The following is a 5979-nucleotide window of genomic DNA, read 5'->3' as shown; positions in this document are numbered from 1 at the left end:
TCTAAAGCATATCCTAGTAAATATCAGAGTTGAACTTATAGAACCAGTTCTTCTGGAGCACCTGGGTGGTTTAGTTGTTAAGCATTTGCCTTCGGCTCAGGTCATGATCTGAGGACCAAGTCCTGCATTTGTCTCCCTGCTCAGTGGGAAGCCTGCTTCTCTCTCTCCCACTCTCCCTATTTGTGTTCCCTCTCTCACTGTCTCTCTCTCTCTCTCTCTCTGTCAAATGAATAAATAGAATCTTAAAAAAATATAGAACCAGTTTTTCTAATAATGACGATAGATAATAGAAATGACTAACAAGAGATAATAGAATTCTTCTTCTCCAAGAACTAAATGGCAGATGATATCAGTGCTGCTGAGGGGCCCTGGAATGGGAGGCCACTGCAGGGTTTGGCAGTGGTATCCAGGGCCTGGATAGGGGCTGCTGCTGAGGTGGCAGAGCTCAAAGAAGGTCAAGGACAAGGGGTAGATCCCCATTACCAAGTGGGCCACCTGGTTAAGAATATAAAGATCAAGTTCCTGGAGATCTGTTTCTTCTCTCTGCCCCTCAAGGAATTTGAGATCATTGACTTTCCTGGGAGATATTCCTCAAGGATAAAGTTTGGAAGGTTATACCTATGCAAAAGCAGACCCAGGCTGGCATTTATTACCATCAGAGATTTCAATGGGCAGATTGGTCTAGGTGTTAAATGTTCTAAGGAGGTAGCCACTGCCATCCATGGGGACATCATACTGGCTAAGTTTTCCATCACCCTCTGCAGTGAGGCTTCTGTGGTAACAAGATCACCTAGCTCCACACTTTCACATGCAAGGTGATCAGCCACTATGGCTCTGTGCTGGTGTGCCTTGTCCTTAACCCAGGGGCACTGGCATTGTCCAAGAAGTTACTGATGATGGCCAATATTGAAAACTGCTACACTTTAGCCAGAGGCTGAACTGGCATCCTGGGCAATTACACCAAAGCCACTTTTGATGCCATTTCCAAGACTTACAGCTATCTCATCCCTCACCTCTGGAAGGGGATTGTGGTCGCCAAGTGTCCCCAGCAGGAATTCACTGACCGTCTTGTAAAGACCTACAACAGAGTTTCCATGTAGAGTACACAGGCTCCAACTGTGGCCACCAAATAGTTGTATATAAGTATAAATAACTAAAACAAATAAATAATTGTGAAAATTTAAAAATACATATGATAAGGATCCAAAAACACACATGGGATGAAACTAATACAGTAGTATAAAATGAAAACAAAGAGTAAGTGTTCAGGATAAGAGCTTAGGAGAAAAAAAAAAGATCAGTATAAACTTCAGTGTTCTGTAGTAAAGCATTTCTTTCAGCATGCTGTTATTTCTGTCAGCTTCTAAAAACAAACAGAAGGTACTATTCAATTTGTTATTCTAAAATGTATTTCAAAATTTAATATATTTTTAACATGCATTACAAAAATTTCTAGGATATATTCCAAATTAACATGTCCAAACTTGAAGTCTAGCCTACTGACCTTGTCATCGTCATCTCAATAAAGGTTAACTATAGGTTTCCAGTCACTCATGACAAATATTTGGGCAGCCAAATTGATTTTTCTTTTCCATCTCCTCTGTCACTGATCCATAGACAACATTTTCTTTCTCTGACTTCAGAATAAGTCTGAAATATGATCACTTACCAATACTTTCACAGCATTAAAATGGAACAAATTACCCATATGACTAATACCATGAATGATTCAAATGAATATGCTGAATGTGAGAACATGAAAACAAAACAGTACACACTGTGCAATTTTATTTATAAGATGTCCTAAAACTAGTCTATGGTTTAAAAAGTGATTTTCTCTATCTGGAATGCTGACTGAGAAGAAATAAGACAGAAAATTCTAATGGAAATTTTCTATTGGAAATTTTTCTAATGGAATTTTTCTATTGATAGGTATATAGTTTAGCCAGGTATACATTATTAAAAATTCATTGGATTTTAATATTAAAATGTGTTCACTCACTAAATGCAAATTTTACATAAAACAATGGGAACAAGTATTTAATTTCTAAGTTTGCTTTTCACATGATTATGGATAAAAAATCCTAAAACTACTATTTGTTATGCTAGGCTTAAGCAAATGAATAAACATACTGAGGATGATAAAAGTTGTATTTCTCAATGTGGAGCAAGGAGTTAAAGATATGGAAAATGAAGGCGCTAGAAGAAACTTGGGTTGTTGCTTTGAATTAGAGATGTCTGTATAGATACACACAAACATACATATATGCATGTATACCTTATACTCACACACACAACTGTATGTTTCCTTTTATATCTGTTTATGCAGAAGAGTTAAAAACAATGCTACACCAGTGACAATGAGCACATGTAAATAAATAATGGTTTCTAAATAAAATTCCTCACTAAATTAACCAAGGGAAATAGTCGGTTTCAGGGTGTGGCTTGTAAAGTAGAAAATAAACCTAGTACTGATTTTTATACTGGAGAGTCAGGAAATAATTAAAGAATTATAGGACCACGTCACAAGGAGACACAAAACTTAAAGAGGCTTCCACTGGCCAAATTGGGGAGAAGTCAGGCATCAAAATACATAATAATAATCCATTGAATGAAATTAAAAATCATAAACTTTATACTGATACATTAAATATCACAAAAAAGAAAATCTCTTTATTAAAATAGAGGCTGAAGAATATAGAAGGAATATTGAAACTGGAAAATCATCAATGGATGTTAAACTATTTATTGGAATATTGATAAGAGGATATTAAAATATATTTATAGTTTTTCTCAAACAATTTTAATTAGAAAAAGAAAAAAAATAATATTTACAGAGTAACCTGACAGGCACAACTTTCAGTGATTAATATTTAACATCACCAATATTGGAAAATCTTAAAGAAATCCCACCCCACATATGTAACTTAAACACAGTCATGGAAAAATGTCAGAAGCACACAAATTAAGGGGTATTCCATCTACATTTTTTAAAAAAATTAACATATACTGTATTATTTGTTTCAGGGGTACAAGTCTGTGATTCATCACTTACACAATTCACAGCATTCACCATAGCACATACCCTCCCCAAAGTCCATCCCCTGACCACCACCACATCCCTCCTGTCCACCCCCATCCACTCTAGCAGCACTCGGTTTTTTTCCTGAGATCAAGATCTCTTATGGTTTGTTTCCCTCTCTGGTTTCATCTTTTTTTTTCATTTTTCCCTCTCTTCTTCTATGATCTTATGTCTTGTTTCTCAAATTTCTCATATCAATGAGATCATATGATAGTAGCATTTATCTAACTTATTTTGCTTAGCATAATACCCTCTGGTTCCAGACATGTCATTGCAGGTGCAAAGATTTCATTTTTGATGGCTGAATAATATTCCTGTGTGTGTGTGTGTGTGTGTGTGTGTGTGTAATCTTCCTTATCCTTTCATCTGTTGATTGACATCTAGACTCTTACCATAGTTTGGCTATTGTGGACATTGCTTCTATAAATATTAGGGTGCACATGCTCCTTCAGATCTTATCTTTCTATCTTTAGGGTAAATACATAGTAGTGTGATTGCCACGTTGAAGGATAGTTCTATTTTCAACTTTTTGAGGACCCTTCATACTGTTTTCCAGATTGGCTGTACAGTTTGTATTCCCCCTAACAGTGTAGGAGAATTTCTCCTTCTCCATATGTTGCCAACACCTTTCATTTCCTGACTTGTTAATTTTAGCTATTCTGACGGGTGTGAGGTGGTAACTCACTGTGGTTTTGATTTGGATTTCCCTGATGCCAGATGATGTTGAATACTTTTTCTTGTGTCTGTTTGCCTTTTTTTGTCTTCATTGCAGAAATGTCTATTCATGTCTTCTGCCCATTTCTTGACTGGATTATTCTTTGGGTGTGGAATTTGGAAAGTTCTTTACAGATTTTAGATACCGTCCTTTATCTGATATGTCATTTGCAAATATCTTCTCCCATTCTGACAGTTGTTTTTTGGTTTTGTTGACTCTTTCCTTTGCTGTGCAAAGGCTTTTGATCTTTATGAAGTCCCAATAATTCATTTTTGCCCTTGCTTCCCTTGCCTTGGTGATGTTTCTAGGAAGAAGTTGCTGTGGCTGAGGTTGAAGAGGTTGCTGCCTGTATTCTCCTCAAGGATTTTGATGGACTCTTGTCTTACATTGAGGACTTTCATCTATTTTGAGTCTATTTTTGTGTGTGATGTAAGGAAATGGTCCAGTTTCATTCTTCTGCATGTGGCTGTCCAATTTTCCCAAAACCATTTGTTGAAGAGACTCTTTTTTTCCATTGGACATTCTTTCATGCTTTATCTAAGATTAGTTGACCATAGACTTTAGAGACCATTTCTGGGCTCTCTATTCTGTTCCATTGATCTATGGTCTGTTTTTGTGCCAGTACCATACTGTCTTGTTGATTAGAGCTTTGTAATAAAGTTTGAAATCTGGAACTATGATGCCACCAACTTTGGTTTTCTTTTTCAACATTACTCTGGCTATCCAGAGTCTTTTTGAGTTACATATAAATTTCAGGATTATTTGTTCCATTTCTCTGAAAAAAAAATGATAGTACTTTTATAGGGATTACATTAAATGTGTAGATTGCTTTAGATAGCCCAGACGTTTTCAGAATATTTGTTCTTCCAATCCATGAGCATGAAACGTATTTCCATTTCTTTGTGTCTTCCTCAATTTCTCTCTGGAGTACTTTATAGTTTTCTGAGTACAGATTATTTGCCTCTTTGGTTATATTTAATCCTAGGTATCTTACAGTTTTGGGTGCAATTGTAAATGGGGTTGAATCCTTAATTTCTCTTTCTTCTGTTTTGTTATTGATGTATAGAAATGCAACTGATTTCTGTGCATTGATTTTATATCCTGACACTTTACTGAATTCATGTACGAGGTCTAGCAGTTTTGGAATGGAGTCTTAGGTTTTCAATCCATGGCATCATGTACTCTGCAAAGAGTGAGAGTTTGGCTTTTTCTCAACTGATTTGGATGCCTTTTATTTCTTTTTGTTGACTGATTGCTGAGGCCAGGACTTCTAGTACTATGTGGAATAGCAGTGGTATTAATGGACATCCATGCCAATGTTCCTGACCTTAGGGGAAAAACCCTCAGTTTTTCCCCTTTCAGAATGATATTTGCTGTGGGGTTTTTCATAGATGGCTTTGATGATATTGAGGTATGTATCCTCTATCCCACACTGTGAAGAGTTTTGATCAAGAAAGGATGCTATACTTTGTCAAATGCTTTTTCAGCATCTATTGGTAATATCATATGGTTCTTGTTCTTTCTTTTATTAATGTATTGTATCACATTGATTGATTTGCATATGTTGAACCAAACTTGCAGCCCAGGAATAAATCCCACTTGGTCATGGTGAATAATCCTTTTAATGTACTATTGGGTCCTATTGGCTTATATTTTGGTGAGGATTTTTACATCCATGTTCATCAGGGATATTAATCTGTAATTATCCTTTTTGATGGGGTCTTTGGTTTTGGGATCAAGGTAATGCTGGCCTCATAAAATGAGTTTGGAAGTTTTCCTTTCATTTCTATTTTTTAGAACAGTTTCAGGAGAATAGGTATGAATTATTCTTTAAATGTTTGGTAGCATTCCTCTGGGAAGCCATCTGGCCCCAGACTCTTGTTTCTTGGGAGATTTTTGATGACTGCTTCCATCTCCTTGCTGGTTATGAGTCTGTTCAGGTTTTCTATTTCTTCCTGGTTCAGTTTTAGTAGTTTGTTTGTCTCTAAGAATGCATCCATTTCTTCCACATGGTCAAATTTGCTGGCATATTGTTGCTCATAATATGTTTTTATTATTGTTTGTTTCTTTTTGTTTTGTTTTGAATTCTTTCTGATACCCTTTGTCTTTTTATTGGGGCATTTAGCCCATTTACATGCAGGGTAACTATGAATCTAGTGCAATTATATTGCCTGTAAGGTGA

At 36.1% G+C, this 5979-nt stretch overlaps 1 pseudogene; it reads left to right on the top strand.

Moving 5' to 3' along the window:
• Nucleotides 1-336: 336 nt before the first annotated feature.
• LOC132010530 (small ribosomal subunit protein uS5-like) lies at nucleotides 337-1100 on the top strand (annotated as a pseudogene).
• The last annotated feature ends 4879 nt before the right edge of the window (nucleotides 1101-5979 follow it).

The sequence above is a fragment of the Mustela nigripes genome, chromosome 2 (assembly GCF_022355385.1).
Source record: "Mustela nigripes isolate SB6536 chromosome 2, MUSNIG.SB6536, whole genome shotgun sequence".
Lineage (NCBI taxonomy): Eukaryota > Metazoa > Chordata > Mammalia > Carnivora > Mustelidae > Mustela > Mustela nigripes.
Note: the sequence above shows the minus strand (reverse complement) of the source record. Positions and strands in the feature narration are given on the sequence as shown.